The sequence below is a fragment of the Zeus faber genome (genome assembly GCF_960531495.2).
Source record: "Zeus faber genome assembly, chromosome: 8".
Taxonomy (NCBI): Eukaryota; Metazoa; Chordata; class Actinopteri; order Zeiformes; family Zeidae; genus Zeus; species Zeus faber.
Window position 1 is genome coordinate 24,030,613 of NC_137195.1, and position 18,327 is coordinate 24,048,939.

The following is an 18,327-nucleotide window of genomic DNA, read 5'->3' on the forward strand; positions in this document are numbered from 1 at the left end:
GCTTAACGTAGAACTTCCTCCCTATAATGAATGTTCTGAACCAATTGAGCACGTTGCCGGAGAGACCAACCAGCCTTTCAAAACTATTGATTGGGATGTCATGGTCAGTTGTATCAAATGCTGCGCTCAGGTCTAGCAGGACAAGGATCGAGACCTTGTTTGCATCAGCGTTCAGCCTGAGATCACTAACTATTTTAGTGAGGGCAGTTTGTGTGCTGTGATTTGTTCTAAAGCCTGACTGTAATTCTTCCATTATGTTATGTTCTTTGAGAAAAGAGTTTATTTGTACTGAAACTATCTTCTCGAGTACCTTACTGACGAAGGGAAGATTGGATATTGGCCTATAGTTTTTCAATTCGTTCACATCTAGATTGGCCTTCTTTAGTAGCGGTTTCACCACAGCTGTTTTGAAGGCGTCTGGAAAGATGCCAGTTTGAAGTGACATGTTTATGATCATCAGGATGTGACTCGCGACACTATCAAATACCCGCTTTAAGAATGCCGTTGGTACAGGGTCAAGGCAGGAGGTGGCTGAGCTACATTCGTCAACAGTCTTGCAGAGGTCTGACAGTGTAATGCAGGCGAAATCCTTCATGGTTACTTCTTTTCTGTGAGATTGACTGATCTCGTCTAAGTTTACGTCAGGGGTGATGCTCGCTCTGATCATGGTTATTTTATCCTCAAAGAAGAGCGCAAACGACTCACACTTCCCGGCTGACTGCTGTGGTGGAGATGGGGGGGGCGCATTTATCAGCCGATCGATAGTGGAGAAAAGCACTCTGTGGTTACCTGTATTTTCTGAAATTATTTTGGAGAAATAAGTTTTGTCTCATAGAACACGCAATAATGGTCGGGAAATGGGCATTTGTTGCACCGGCACGTTCTCAATATCTAACCCTGCTGTTATCAGTAGGTCTAATGTGTTCCCATATCGGTGGGTGGGTTCGTGTATATGCTGCGTCAGCCCATATCCTTGATCAAATGTACAAAACGTCCTTGAAAGAAAAAGGCTCATATATATTTATCAAACGTCCTTAAAGAAAAAGGCTCATAATCCTTATCATCAGCTTTACAAAGTCCGTAAACAGGCTCATATATATTTATCACTTAAGGGGCAAGAAATGTTTCTCTTTATGTTTTATTATTCAACTGCTCACCACATATGTATACCTATTTAATAACCCATATATTCTATATATCATTTATACATATACACAAACAATACACAAATTTCTTCACACCTCTTTAGCCGCGGCACACTCACACCCCTAATGGAAAAAGCCATGTCTCCCCGGCAGCACATCTGATTCTCCAATAACTTCAACAGCGCTTAACTTTATACTTTTAACGTCGACTCATTTATACTTTTCTAATTTCATCAAGATTTTCACTTTGGCCAGACTTTTAAATTTTCGCTTTGGCCAAACTTTTAAGAAATTATCTTTTTAATCAGATTCTTTCAGCATGCATGTTCAATGTGCACTCATTCTCCTAGGCTGGTTCAGCCCTGCTTTTCCCCATTTTTTCTCAAACTTTATTTTTCATCTTTTAAGCCTTTAACTTGTAACTCTTTACTTCACAACTTAATTCTCTTTCTCTTCGTTTATTATTCTCTTATTCCCCTTATTTACGTTTTTTACAACTTAATAAACCCAAATTTAGAAACTCACTTCACACATCAACACATCATCTCTATCTCCGCTCAATCTGCTCTTGTCAGTGCAGCCTGTCTGCACAAAACACTACCGCTCCAAGAACCACACACAGCTCAATTTTTGAGATAGCACTCACCCTAAGGTTTTAAAGTGGAAATTCGCTGGAGCAGGCAGCATCAGCAGGTGAGGCCCAACAGATCCTGTTTGTGATGTCACTTTGTAGCTTCTTGATGAATTTGATGTGTTGATGAAGAAGGAGTGACCGCTGACGCTGACTTGAGTGAAATAATAGATTCATTACAAAAGAACAGCATTAGACCAGACTTGCCATGGACGTCCAGGAGACAAACCGAGCCGGATGGATTCTCTGTCGAATGAAATTCGGGCAGGTGCTGTTATGCTTGACCAGAGACAATGTTGACCATCTGATTCCCCTACATAGGTCACCCTTCACATTTCACCTCCCTTATCACTGGGACCCCTGACAATGGTCTCTCTCTCTCTCTTGTGACCCCTGGCACCGTCTGTTAATCATTATCTTATACAATGGGTACTGTCTTGGGACGCCACACATTCCAAGACACCTCAGTGGCTAAAACAGTTTACAGTTTTATATACCTTTATCAGATGCTTTAATCCAGAGCGACTTACAGCCACTGAAATGAGTTAATGAAATTACAAACATTTAAAACATACTGTGTGAGGTACTCTTTAAACAACATTTTTCAACAGTTTTTGTGTCTGTGAAAACTGCTCGATATTTTCAAAGGTACGTTTTGTAAAGATAACACTGACATCATTCTATCTTTCCCATTTCTCCCTTTCTGTGATTTTCTCTTTTTTCCATCGTAAAAGCTTATTTTTAAATGTTTTGTTTGATGTGAACAGAACTGTTTTTGGACTTTATGCCGCTGGTTTCTTTGTGCTTTACCTGTCGCTTCCACATATTAGCTTCACTGTGGAGATTTGGTTTTTGAACAATAAAGGCTTCAAACTATGAATAGAATTGTCTTTGATCCTCATCTCACCTCCCAATTTCTTAAAATCCTTGTTTTTCATCTTTATTATTTTTACCCCATAAGTTCAGCATGCTTCCTGGGTTTTGGGGGAAGCAGGAAAGACTGAACAAGGGGGATAAAGAAGATCAAAAGGGCAGAAGGAAGAGAGATTTCTGACTGTGTGGGGTCGGGATCAATGAGATCAAGGCATTTATCTCTTGAATTGGAAATGACAAATGGACAAAACCCTCTTCACTGGCTGGGTGGCGTCTCCAAGAACAGTAAAAGGGTGTAATTGTCAGGATGCCATTTGGTACAGTTGCAGTAAAACAACCGTGTGTTGTGGTCCGACCTAGCCAGTGAATGAAGGCTTTAAAAAAACAATTCATTAACAACCTTGCTTCCATCCGCATTAGTAATATTGCAGTCTTTCTTTGAAGGCCATGACCACAACAAAGAATGCACATTTCATCTGATGAAGAATTTGCATATGAAAGTAAAACTTTGCTGTAATCCCTATACCTCATTAAGCCAAAATGGTTATTCTTGGAATCACCCCCCCTCTTTGGTATTGTGTATTGCTAATTATCTTTAATGCATAACGGTAACAATGTTCTTGAAAAAGTGAGACTGGGATGAAGCGGCCCTAATATTTAATACATGTTTATGGTAATCAAGCCGGCCATTTTAAATCCCATGATTTCTGGCTTTCAAAGATAAGGCAACTGTGGCAGACGAGATGGCGTGGTTGAGCCACGCCTGCAAGGGGCGGGGCTGGCTTGGCTCCGTGACGGCGCAGCTTTACCGACCCGTCTGCACTAAAGAGGCCGATGGGTCGGACCCGGCTGGGAGAGTTTTCATACATGTTGTTTTGTCTTTCGGGGGTAGTGTGTGGTGCATGACGCCAAACAGACTCCAATCATGCCCTCCATTTGATCTTCCTGTTTTGCCAGCAAGCCTTTGTGTTTTCATTATTAATTCAATCCTCGCCATGTCGGCGCTCCACTGCCAGAACGACCACGTCTCCCTCCCTAAACCCGTACATGTGGATAGAGACACTCACAGCAAGGTATTTAAAAATATATTTTCTGTCATAATTCTCCCATACTATTCTCAAAACAACATGGTCAAGCGGCATAATTGCAATTGGCTATTTGTTGTCAAATCCAGCAAGTCTGGAGCTGAATATGGTGAGAAAAAGCGATGACTGTTACCTTGAATGCAGGATTCTTTGTGTGGCCTGATGCATTAAGACATGTGATTTAAAATGAATCACGCCCCACCCTGCTTTGGTGAGAGGGGGGTGGAGGCTGTAAAAGTTCTCTCCAGTAGATGGAGGGAACTACTCCACTGATGGCTCAGTGCGTGGGAAGGCGAAGGTGAGTGGATTCTGGCAGCTTGTGGCCTATTGCAGGGTTCCCAAATGGGGGTCCGTGGTTCCCCTAGGCCCAGGAGGTCGGCAGCAGAAGTTATTATTATTATTATAATATATATATTTTTTATTATTATTATTAGTAGTAGTAGTAGTAGTAGTAGTAGTAGTAGTTGTAATAATTTATTTTTATTTTTGTTGTTGTTATTATGATTGTTATTATTATTATTATTATAATTATTTATTGTTATTGTTGTTATTATTTTTATTATTATTATTATTATTATTGTTTCATATGTTTTAACATAGACCCCCCCATATATTTACTCTACTACACTAATGATGATTGATTGTGTGATATTTGCCACTTTTTACTCAGTTTAAGTTCAATAAATGTTAAACCATGAACTTTTTTTGTTCATTTCAACTGTGCAGATAAGGAAGAAAAGGTTGCACTGTGTTGTTGTGTACGATCACAAGAACAACTGATCCTTTATTGTTTGTAGACACTTGCGCCGCGCTTTAAAAGCAATGCAGCCACTGTCACTTGATTTTTGGAATTCACTGATTGACACGGAGAGGAGCAGCAAACTCAAATGAATGTTAACAGTGTTATAAATACAATTATGATAGAAAATACGATTTCAAAAAACAACCTTTATTAACCCCTGGAGGTCAAGCTCAACCCCAACTGTGCAAATACAGTAAGATAAGAAATCCTTCTCATCCTTGTAATAATAATGATAACCGTTGACTGCACAGCAGAGAGATATTAGTTTGAAATGATAATAAAGGTCAAAGGTCAGGGGCATTGCCCGGCGGGGGTGGGGGCTTCTCTCCACCTCAAAAGTTTCTGAAACGTGGAGGCCGCTCCAAACCTGCACGGGCACGTTCCTTCGAGCGCGCCCCCGATCGCACTCCACGGCGTGAATGGATGAGCGTGGGCCCGCAACACAACACCGCCCTGGATGTGGATATTTACAGACCTTCTGTCATCTGGTCATATTGGCTTTCAATTACGAAGTTCAAACGATTCTTTAGTTGAATCGCGTCAACGCACTCGATCTATTGTATGTCACGGGTGAGTCAATATACCGTGTGACGTCACATGCGGAGATTTGTAAAAAAAAATAAATAAATACAATGAGTTAAAAAAAAAAGGAAATTTGTAAAAAGCGAATATTTATTTGTAAATATTTCCAGATACAATAAGAGACGATTTGTTAAAAAAAAAAAAAATCGATGTTGTTTGTTGTAATTGTTTGGAGCCTGGTGACATAAAAGCAGGTGTGACCAGCAAAACCCGCCTCAAGCTGCGTCCACACTCAGTCTGGATCCATGTGCATTCACCACGTCTGGACAGGGCGCTCATTGCTGCTTCCAGCTGCGGTGTGGCCGGAATAGCAGAACAAAGTCACAATATTAGGAGGTGAGATGGAGTAAAACTCCACCCAGCGCGGACGAGGGTGTAGAGTCCGGGGGAGGCGGAGCCGGAGCGGCGGAGTCTCAGTCCCGGTCCCGGAGCCGGAGCCGGAGCCGGAGCCCGGACAAGTCCCTCAGCAAACTTGTGAGTGGGGCGGTGGGGGGCGAAGTCCGAGTCCGAGTGGCGGCGGCCCAGATGGCGGTTGTGGTCACGGCGGCCGGTGTGGCCGCGGTGCGGAAAAGTGGCTCCGTGGAGGTGTGGGTGCGGGAGCGGTGGCACAAAGTTTTGGCCGAGCTGAGCGAGGACTCGCTGACGGTGAGCTGCGAGGACGGGGCGCTCAACGGCTCGTACAACGGCAACAACAACACCGCCGGTCACCCCGGAGAACAGCACCCCGGAGCCGGTCCATTCGCCGACTCCCCGGAGCCGGTACCGGAGGCGATCGCCAACCGCAAGCGCTGCGTCCGGGTGTCGAAGCAGGAGGTCGGCGGGCTCGGGGTGAGCATCAAGGGCGGCAGGGAGAACAAGATGCCGATCCTCATCAGTAAGATCTTCAGGGGGCTGGCCGCTGACCGAACCCAGGCGCTGTACGTGGGAGACGCCGTACGGCAATGAGGTGACCCTGTAATGTGTGTGTGTGTGCGTGTGTGTGTGTAAAGATAAAGATACTTAATTAATCCCCAAAGGGAAATTCCAGTGTTGCAGCAGCAATGACATACATGACAAAACACACATAAGGTACAAAAACATACATTTTATTTTATTTGATTTATTTGTATTTTTTTTCAAGAGAACTTACCTTTTTGTTTGCACATTTTCAATTTCTAAGTCATCATCATCATCATCATCATCAGGTCTCTTGCTCGGCGACGGGGGCGACGCCATGAGTAGAGCCAATCGGTTTCACCAATCTTCTCCATTTGGGTCGGTCCAGTGCGAGACTCAGCTTCAGCAAGCGACAGGTCCATTTGGTGTAGGTCCCTAGTGATGGCATCAATCCATCGGGTGCGGGGGCCACCGCGGGGGCGTTTCCAGCCGGCAGCTTTAGGTTGGAAGTGGAGGATAGCGTGAGTAGGCTGTTCCAAGGGGAGCCTTTTGACATGGCCATACCAGCGCATCCGACGCTGTGCTGCCAGGTGGGACGCAGGGGGCTGTTGGGTGCGTTCCTGCAGCATGATGTTGGAAACCCTATCTTGCCATTTTATCCCCTCTATTGAGCGCAGTGCTCTGGTGTCAAAGCCATCGATTCTGGCAGCAAGGGTCTTGTTGAGAGGCTAGGTATCTGCTCCGTAGAGGAGGATGGAGAGGACTCAGGTGTTATAAATCCTTAGTTTGGTCGCTCTTGATATGGAGTGGTGTCTCCACAGCGGCTTCCAAAGTGTTTTCATGGCACTGGCTGCCAGGACACGTCTCCGGTTTATCTCTGGTGAAATGTTTCCATCGTTGGTGATGATGGACCCGAGGTAGGTGAAGGAGGTCACAAACCCAACCTCCTCTCCACTGATATGCAGCGGAGGGGGGACCTCTAATGTGCATTAATTTTGTTTTGGGCCAGCTTACCTTCAGACCCAGTTTGTTGGCTTCCTCTTGGTAGGTTTCCAAGGCTTCTTTTATCTGGTCAAGAGTGGAGCAGAATAGTGTGGTGTCGTCCGCGTATTCCAGATCTGTGAGGGTGTAACTGCCTTGGGTGTAACGTGCACCTATCCGTTCCATCAGGGGGTCGATGATGCAGTTAAAAAGGTCTGGTGCAGCTACGCATCCCTGCCTCACTCAGCTGTTGATTGGGGACCAGGTAGAGTTTGTGCCATTGACACGCACACAGCTTTCGGCATCGCTGTAGAGCTTTTGGAAGAGAGAGGTAATCTTTCTTGGAGCTCCCAGGATGGTGAGGATCTTCCAGAGGGAGGAGTGGTCCACAGTGTCAAAAGCTGCCTTAAGTTCAAGAAAGGCAATGTAGAGGTGTCTGTTTTGGCGGAACTCGTGTACATTCTCAATGATGAGGCGGAGGGCAGAGATCTGGTCCGTTGTGGAGCGGTTTGGCATGAAGCCCGCCTGTTGGGGCCGTCTTTCGTCTTTCTGAGATAGACAGGAGTGTGATGCCTCTGTGGTTGCTGCAGACCATGTTATCACCCTTATGTTTCCAAAAGGGGAGGATGATACCCCTGGTCCAGTCTTCCGGGGGGTGCTCAGTTATCCAGACATGATTGATGATTTCGGTCAGCCAGTCAATGGTGTTGTCACCGCTCAATGTCATTATTTCAGCTGTGATGTTGCAGATACCAGGGGCTCTGTCCTTTCTCAGTTTGGTCAGAGCTTGCACGACCTCTACTTTGGTGACGGGGTCTATGCTGCAGTTGTCATTTGCGCTGGCATTTTCAGATGAAATGGTGAGAGTGGGGTCGGTTTGGGGTGCGGGGTGATGCAGAAGGTCACTGAAGTGTTCCTTCCAGCGGCTGATGCATTCATCCTCGGAGTTCAATATGATACCCTGTGCGTCTTTTACCTGGACTGCCTTCTGTTGGGGGCCTGATTTCACTCGCCTCAGGGTTCGATACACTTGGGTGAAGTTGTTATTTTCGGCGGCAGACTTCAGGCATTCTGCTTCTCCTTGCCAGAATCTCTCCCTGTCTTCTCGTATCGTGGTGTTGCGTATGCAATTTCGGCCACGGTATTTAGTCACGTCGCCACTAAGACGTACTGCTCTACGGAGCTCTATGATTTCTAGCGTTGTTGGTGTTATCCAAGGGCGCCTAGGTGTATGGTGAGGGCGTCGGATGGAGTCAGCAGCTGCCTGGTTAATTGTGGACACGAAAAGGTTCCAGTTGGTGAGTTCTTCTTTGGCCAGGGCATTATACCGGTTGGAGATGGAGCGGGTAAACACTGAGGTGATGGTTGGATCCTGGAGATGAGAGGATCTCAGTCGAGGTGGTGCCCGTGATGATGGAACAGCCTTTAACTTCAGTCTCAACTGGGCAACCAATAATCGGTGGTCCGTGTTGCCTAGCTGGGCTCCACGATACACACGGCAGTTGGTGACACTGAATTTCCAGCGACTGGAGATGATGACGTGATCTAAGGCCTTGCGGGTTTTGCCATCATTGCTATACCATGTCCATTTGTGTATGTTCTTCCTGGGGAACCACGTGTCTACAATAGATAGGGCCCCAGCACTGCATAGATGCTGGAAGCGGTCACCGTTGTTGTTGGTGATGGGATCTGGAGATTCTGGGCCAATGATGTTTTTGGTCTGCGAGTCCTGTGAAGCAGAGGAGACAGTGGCGTTAAAGACTGCTAGCACAATAGTGATGTCATGAGGGGGTATCTGCTGGATGGCCAGATGTAGTTGATCAAAGAAAGCGTTCTTTGCCCGGTCGTCTGCGACCTCTGTTGGTGCATAGGCAACAATGACTTAACTTGCCGTGTGTTCGCTGACTGGGGTCCATCCTATTAGGTATTTCCTAACATAGCATGGCATTGCTAGGGCGACACCATATAGCCCTCTGTTATCATTTCAGCCGCTCCAGATGTAGCTGTGGTCTCCCTCTTTCTTCTCACCGCTATCGCACCAGCGTGATTTGCAGAGTCCCGCGATGGAGATGTTGTAACGAGACAGTTCACGATACAGAAGAGTAGCGTGTCCTGTGCGTCGAAGTGTTTGCACATTCCATGTAGCAACACGGAAGGGATGTCGGAGATTAATTGTTCGTGAGTCAGGGGCGTGCAAGGGTCGATACCAAGGGTCTGTCCGGCTATTTCTGATTGGTTTCGTAACAAGGAGAGGTTCTCTGGAGTAGGTTGTTAGCCCACTGCCAGATAGCCAGCTGGGGGGGCTGCCCCCTTTAGGGCCTGCTGGCCTGCCCTGAACCATTCTTCGTCAGGCCCCTCGCCTGAGACCGGTTTGCCATGGGAAACCCTACCAGGAGCACAAGGCTCCAGACAACATAGCTCCCAGGGTCACGGAGACGCACAAACCTCTCCACCACGGTAAAGTGATGGTTCCCGGAGAGGTGATGGTTCCCGGAGAGGGGATGGTTCCCGGAGAGGAAGTGCATTTTGAAATACGGCTAATAAAATTCATAACTTTTGATTTGCGTAAGCTTTACATTTACATTATTTACATTTAAGTGACATTTACCTCTGAGTAAGTGTTAATGGTGGATGTAGAGGGTTTATTTATAATTGACATTTTCTATTTGCAAATTGAGACAGTGTAAAGCAGTTATTTAAAAATATCAGAGCCCAGTGAGTCTACAACTGCGGTAAGGGACAGTGTCAGGGATAGTGCAAATTCTCAAGACCAACCTGACGATGGTCAAGTAGGTGATACTGAAGCATACTGGTAGCAAAACTTTAAGTCACCTCACCAGGATGAACCCCAGCTTCTGTCTACCGCAAGAAACTTACCTCACTGCATCCGAGCACCTCAAACTCAAAGCTAAATGGGTTAATCAGATGTTTTCTGCATCATACAACTAAAAAAAAGAGGTGTTTCGATATTGATCAATAAAATGTATCCCATATCAAAATAAAACCACAATATCAGACCCAGAAGGGCGTTACATAATGATTAATGGAATTTTAGGTAACATCGAATTAACCATAGCTAATATTTATATCCCCAATGAGGATGACCCAAATTTCTTTCACAATATATTTTCAAAACTCTTAGAATTATCTGAATCAATTTTCATATTTGGAGGAGACTTCAACACAGTACTGGATCCAGGTTTAGACCGTTCTCAAACCAGAAATATTCACAAATCCTGGCGTTCGTCGGACACTATAAAACAATATATGAGTGATCTTGCTCTTGGGGATCGTTGGCGATCAAGTAACCCACAGCGAATTAGCAAATACACATATTATTCACCACCCCACCAAAGTTTTCTCTAGAATCGACCTTTTCTTGACAAGTAACTCTGCAATGTCCAAAATCACTAATCTTGAAATCCACCCCATTGTAATTTCCGATCACAGGCCGATTAGTTTCAACCTCATAAATGACTCAAACTGGAACCCTCCCGGAAGGTGGCGGTTTAACGCCTCACTTTTGACAGATAAAGAATTTAACCTTTTTTTTTTTCCAGAGAATGGACTTCCGTCATTGAACCCAATGACTCCCCTGAAATATCACCATCCTTACTCTGGGAAACGGCTAAGGCAGTTCCAAGGTGTCGTATTATTTCATTGTCCACTCACAAGAAAAAGAAAGGACAAGAATGCCAAAATAAACTCAAACAACGACTAAAGGAATTGCACTCCCAACAAGCCCACTCATCCACTGAGCAAATCCGAAATGAGATCCGGACAATTACATCTCAACTTGATAATATCATCCATCAAAAGACACAATTCCTCATGCAACAAACAAGAGCAAATTATTTTGAATTCAATGACAAATCATGTACATTTCTTGCCAATCAGTTGAACTAGATAGAGAAAAAACACTTATGCCATCAAAGATCCACAGGGTAGGATAACATACTCCCCGCAAGACATCAATAACATATTAAGAGAGTTATAATTAGCTGTATTACTCAGATAATGAATCTAATATATCAAACATTCACTAATTTCTTGATGATATTGACCTTCCTAAACTTTCGATAGAGCAAGCAACCACCTACTCTAGGAGAACTCAAGACTCTAGAAGAACTCAGGAACGCTCTCTTCTCTATCCCCAACAATTCTCTTTTTTTTAAATTTTACCTTTATTTAACCAGGAAGTCCCATTGAGATCAAAAATCTCTTTTACAGGGGAGACTTAGCCAAGGTAGCAGCGATACAAAATAAACAATATAAAACACGTACATGATATACAAATGAACAATAAAACAGAATGATAGCGATTCAAGCACAATGGCCTCAAGAAAAACAATGACATTCCTCCGTCACGGCATTCTTTACGATACTCTTAAAATCATTAATAGATATGAATGTTTTTAGTTTTAGAGCTTTTTGGAGATTATTCCATGACCATGGCGCATGGTAAGAAAATGCTGTTTTGCCAAAGTCTGTCAAAGCCAGAGGAACCTTCAAGAGCAGCCACTTGGAGGCTGCAGATAGTAACTACTAGAGCTGACAGAGAGAAGGGTACTGAGGTATTCTGGGAGCTTACCCAGGAGAGCTTTATAGATGAACATATACCAGTGTTGCTGTCTATGAATAGTTAATGATGTCTAACCCTAACCCTAACCCGAACCGCATGCATGTACAGTATATCACCATAATCCAACACAGACAGAAAGGTGGCTTCCACAGGTTTTTTCTTTGCGGAGAATGTGAAACATGATTTATTTCTAAAATAAAAGCCAATCTTCATTTTTAGTTTCTTGACTCGATTAGAAATATGTACATTAAATGAGAGCTTTTCATCAATCCATATTACCAGGTACTTATAAGAAGACACCCTTTCAATCAATGTACCATCAGATGTAAAGATTCCTAGATTGTTAAAGTTTTGCAAGCGAGCTTTTGATAAAATCATAAACTTTGTTTTCTGGGCATTTAAAGCCAATTTTAGACCCTTCAAAGCTCTTTGTAATGACTGAAATACAGTCTGAAGTTCTTCAATCGCCTTTGCTGCAGAGGGAGCAGATGTATAGACGATTGTGTCATCCGCATACAGATGAAATTTAGCTTGAATGTCCTTACCTAAATCATTTATAAAAAATAGAAAATAAAATAGGAGCCAAAAAGGAACCTTGGGGCACACCTTTAGTTAGCTTAAGAAAGTCTGATTTATGGCCCTCTGCCTGGACACACTAAATCCTAGTCCAGTGCGAGACTCAGCTTCAGCAAGCGACAGGTCCATTTGGTGTAGGTCCCTAGTGACGGCATCAATCCATCGGGTGCGGGGGGCAACGCGGGGGCGTTTCCAGCCGGCAGCTTTAGGTTGGAAGTGGAGGATAGCGTGAGTAGACTGTTCTGAGGAGAGCCTTTTGACATGGCCATACCAGCGCATCCGACGCTGTGCTGCCAGGTGGGACGCAGGGGGCTGTTGGGTGCATTCACGCAGCATGATGTTGGAAACCCTATCTTGCCATTTTATCCCCTCTATTGAGCGCAGTGCTCTGGTGTCAAAGCCATCGATTCTGGCAGCCAGGGTCTTGTTGAGAGGCCCGGTTTCTGCTCCGTGGAGAGGATGGAGAGGACTCAGGTGTTATAGATCCTTAGTTTGGTCGCTCTTGATATGGAGTGGTGTCTCCACAGCGGCTTCCAAAGTGTTTTCATGGCACTGGCTGCCAGGGCACGTCTCCGGAGTGGTCCACGGTGTCGAAAGCTGCCTTAAGTTCAAGAAAGGCAATGTAGAGGTGTCTGTTTTGGCGGAACTCGTGTACATTCTCAATGATGAGGCGGAGGGCAGAGATCTGGTCCGTTGTGGAGCGGTTTGGCATGAAGCCCGCCTGTTGGGGGCGTCTTTCGTCTTTCTGGGATAGACAGGAGTGTGATGCCTCTGTGGTTGCTGCAGACCATGTTATCACCCTTATGTTTCCAAAAGGGGAGGATGATACCCCTGGTCCAGTCTTCCGGGGGGTGCTCAGTTATCCCGACATGATTGATGATTTCGGTCAGCCAGTCAATGGTGTTGTCACCGCCCAATTTCATTATTTCAGCTGTGATGTTGCAGATACCAGGGGCTCTGTCCTTTCTCAGTTTGGTCAGAGCTTGCACGACCTCTACTTTGGTGACGGGGTCTATGCTGCAGTTGTCATTTGCGCTGGCATTTTCAGATGAAATGGTGAGAGTGGGGTCGGTTTGGGGTGCGGGGTAATGCAGAAGGTCACTGAAGTGCTCCTTCCAGCGGCTGATGCATTCATCCTCGGAGTTCAATATGATACCCTGTGCGTCTTTTACCTGGACTGCCTTCTGTTGGGGGCTTGATTTCACTCGCCTCAGGGTTCGATACACTTGGGTGAAGTTGTTATTTTCGGCGGCAGACTTCAGGCATTCTGCTTCTCCTTGCCAGAATCTCTCCCTGTCTTCTCGTATCGTGGTGTTGCGTATGCAATTTCGGCCACGGTATTTAGTCACGTCGCCAGTACGACGTACTGCTCTATGGAGCTCTATGATTTCTAGCGTTGTTGGTGTTATCCAGGGGCGCCTAGGTGTATGGTGAGGGCGTCAGATGGAGTCAGCAGCTGCCTGGTTAATTGTGAACACGAAAAGGTTCCAGTTGGTGAGTTCTTCTTTGGCCAGGGCATTATACCGGTTGGAGATGGAGCGGGTAAACACTGAGGTGATGGTTGGATCCTGGAGATGAGAGGATCTCAGTCGAGGTGGTGCCCGTGATGATGGAACAGCCTTTAACTTCAGTCTCAACAAGGGTACCTGTTAAGTAATTTTTAAACCATTTAAGAGCCTTAGGCCTTAGGCTCTTAGCCTTTGGACAGAGCAGGCTACCACCTTAGATCAGCCACCTACTCTAGAAGAACTCAGGAACGCTCTCTTCTCTATGCCCAACAATAAATCACCTGGATCAGATGGCTACCCAGTGGAATTCGATAAACACTTCTGGCCACTTATATCCCCATTATACATCAGAATGCTTACAGAGATTTAGTCAACCTCCACCATGCCTCCGCACATGAAGACCACTCTCATTTTTTTGTTTTGCTCAAACCCAATAAGGACCCAACCCTCACCTCCAGTGATAGACCCATTAGCCTTATTAATTGCGACCTTAAGATTATAAGTAAATCACTAACCAACGGAATTCAAAAAAGTGATTCCATTTATAATTCTCCCAGACCAAACAGTGTTTGTCAAAAGCAGACACTCAATCCAGCAATATGCATCATTTATTCAATCTGATCAGCATATCTCAAAGGAACTACTTAAATACTATTATTGCCCATTTAGATGCCGAAAAAGCATTTGACAGAGTTAATTGGACATATCTCATTTCAATCCTCAACAAATTTGGTTTTGGAGAGTCACTCATTCAATGGATCAGAGTCCTCTTCAACTCCCCATCTGCTTCTGTCCTCACTAATGGTTACACTTCACAGCGTTTCAATCTACAATGCGGCACAAGACAAGGATGTCCGCTCTCCCCTTTACTATTCGCCATCTTTATTGAACCCCTCGCAGCGGCCATCCATTAAAACAGTACTATCGTAGGCATACAAACAGGAAACTCTGTTCACAAAATCAGTTTGAATGCAAACAATGTCTTGTTGTACGTACGGAACCCAATATCATCCCAACCGGAGTTGTTCAATCTTATATCTAAATTCTCAGCTATCTCAGACTATTCAATAAATTTGACTAAAGCCACGGACTTACCACTAAGTGGGGGGGACTGCAATGCTGCAACTCAGAAACTTCCCTTAACCATCACAACGGGCAATATTAGATACCTTGATATTGATATGTCTGCCAATCTGTCAGATTCGTTTACCCTTAACTTCACTCCATTGCTCAAATCTATTGAAGAAGACCTCATTCGATGGAACAACCTACCCATCTCACTAATTGGTAGGATAGCAGCAGTGAAAATGAATATACTCCCAAAAATAAACTCTATATTTTCAATGACCCCAGTGCAACCAACAGTACATTGGTTTAATACTCTAGATTCAATAGTCAATACGTTTTATTGGGTATACAAGAAACCGAGAATTAAACTAGCAACACTACAGAAAAACAAAGACTGTGGAGGCCTAGCAGCCCCAAACTTTAGATACTACTATCTAGCAAACCATCGTCAATTTAAAATTAAGAGGTTACAACCAGAGCAACGACTGGGCCATGGATGGCATGACATTGAACAAACAGAATGTCAGGAGTTATAATATCTGATCTAGCATTCCTTACTGAATCAATAAGGAAACATAATTGCTGTAAAAACCCATTTATCGCAACAACTCTGTGAGCCTGGTGGAAATTCCTCAAACTCAGTGGTCGCTCTCTATCTCCAACCAAATTCACGCCAATCTGGCACAACCAGGATTTTCTGGTTAAAAACAGACCAATAATCTTTAGGTCTTGGAAAAGACAAGGAATTACTTATCTGGAACACATTTTTAAAAACAATTTGCTTTGTGCTTGCAATCAGATCAAAAACCTTCACAGCAGCTCTCTAAGGACATTCCTGTATGAGGTAATGGCCATCATTAACCGCTGAACATTTGAATGACCCATCCTGACCAGAACCTTTATCTCCGAATCACATTCTTATAAAAAAGTCCACAAACGTTCTGCCCCCTCCAGGACAATTTGTCAGAGAACATCTTTATCTCCAAAAGAGGCGGCGCCGAGTACAGTGTTTGGCTAATGAATTTTGGACTCGATGGAAGAAAGAATATCTTTTGAACTTACAACCAAGACAAAAGTGGCACAAGAATAGAAGGAACTTGAAGGTGAATGACATCGTCCGGTTAATAACAGGAAATGTTTTATTGAAAAGTTGAAGTGTTTACATGCGACAACATTTCATTTAGGGAAATCCCACATTAAGCCTTGTATGATTTGGTGGGAGTGTAATTGTTGACATTATATTGGTTACATTTGTCATAGTTTGTATGCCTACAATATTTGTTCACTTTTTTAAACCAATTTGTAATTGAGTATTGATTTAAGTTGCTGTCATTTATTTATATATTGCCTAATTTAGTATTACTTTTATTTTGAAGGCGACGTGCGACGCTTACTCTATTGCAGTCAGAAGCAGCGAGCACGAACTTGGTGTATGTGTGGGTGAAAAGTTAACTGGTTGGAAGGACTTGAATATAAGATGGGAATCGTCAGGGGAGGATGTCAATGGTTTCAAGGAAGATTCAAAGTCTACTTCCCTCCTTGTAGCATGCAGCCAAAAAGGTATTTTGTTTGTTTGTTGGTATTTTGCTTTAGTGAAATGTTAATCCACATGCTGTGCATGCTATTATTTGATGTTAAGCTGACATGGTGTTTATAATGCAACGCTATGTGTGTTTCTAACTGTGGTGAAAGTCGCTGGAGGGGGGGGGGGGGTTCAGGTTTATTGGGTGGTTGTTGTGTTCTTGGCTTCGTTTGATTGGTGGGGAGGTGTCCAGGATGTACTAAGTAGTTGGTAACTGGGCGAGGTGTCGGAACAAAGGGGCTGGAACAAAGAGAGGAAGTGGTCGAGGGGAAGAATAGATGCAACAGGGCCAAACAAAGTGGATTATTTCGTTCTCTCTGGACGCCTCAAACCTCGGGATTAGTTGTACGCCTCGCGGCAGGGAATAAAGACTGTTCAGCTTCCCACAACAATGCGATCTGCTTCTCCTTCATTGGGTCCATCTGGTTAATACCGCTGAGCATCACATAGGTGTCAGAAGCGGGATTAGCGCCACGTCGCCATTGGCCAGATTACCATGGAGGAGATGCGGATGCTCACCCCCTCACAGTCGGGAAGCCGGGGGGCAATGAAAGCTGCGGAACAGAGGTGTGCCGAGATGGAGCTGCGAACTGAAAACAGCCGAACGCACATGGTCTCCCAAGTCGCCACAGCGTCACCGTCGTATTGCTTTGAGGTAAAACCAGCGTTAAAGTACAACCCGCTGAAAGACAAAAGTTGCCGCCAAACTGGACAGAAAGATGTTTAGGGAGTGGCTCATGGCAACATAGGGTGAAATGGTAACCAAAGAGAGAAAGACGGTGACTGATAGTTAACCCCCGTGCGTGGGGGGCCCTCAGACGCTGGTGCCGCTAAGGTTAGTTCCCCCCAGCTAATACGGCCAAATGAGCCCCTATAGCAGCCTACCTGCCCCGCGCCGCACGGTTATGACGTACAACCTGACCCCAGCCCAGCTGTCCTACAGTGCTCTAACCCCCTCGCCATGCAGAGCCCAAGCCTCGTTACTCCACACCAGCTTTCTTCAACTACGCTAACAGGTCTCATGCAGTGCTCGTTAGCCCTGTGGCGTACCCCCTTGTTCCCGGAAGTGTAAGCAGTGAGCCCACTAGCCCCAGCCCTGAAGGAGTCCAGATGTGGAACACTGCTGAGTGAGCGCGCCCAAGAGGTGGAGCGGAATTTCTGTGATGGAACAGGGCTTCGGATGGAGCGGAGAGCTCTGCAACCCTGCGTCTGGGCGGCCACAGGTTCTACCCCCCGCCTCTGTCTGCCCCCAGGCTCCCAGTTGATCCACAGACCCAGAGCTGTTGGAGGTGTGGTCAGAGAGCCCCCCCCCCACCCCACCTACCTGCATGGAGTGTGGCTGGCTGATATTCTGGAGGCATGCCTGCTTGGTCTAGACCAGGAGTGTCCAAACTTTTTTCACTGAGGGCCACATACAGAAAAATAGGCAAAGGGCTGGGCCACTCACTAGAGGTGAGCTGTATCGCCTCACCTCTAGTGTATTGAAGTTAGAAAAATCAATCAAATGTAGGTACATTATGCTTGATAATTGAATATGCTTAAAGAAAAAAAACAGCCTACATCTCAGCTTTCTATTAATGACTTTTCATTCATTTAGTTACAAAAATGATTGGCAGCACATTCTCAACAGCAGCCTCAGATCGCTTGTTAGTCAGGATGGTGATCCCCCTTCACATCCCTGTATAAAGGGGGACAAATAAGGGGAAAAGGGGATGGGTATATTTCAAGCTTGTTATGCAAATAAGTTATTGGGCTTGTTAACACATCAACTAATGTTTGTTGGAAAATGTTATCAACTTTAATTGACTGAATTGATGAAGTAATTGGGATTATTAACACATGAATACTGTGTCATATATTTTTAACTCACCTATAATGGGAACAGCGTTGCGCTCAGTGGAAGCAGTGATGCTGTGTTTTGATCTGAAGGATGGCCGGCAGGTCAGGAGTAAGTTTGGTGGTTGAGATGCGAAGGACATCGCAGAGATGGGCGTCGGTCATTTTGGTTCTCAATCTGCTTTTGTTCAGAGTTAAAA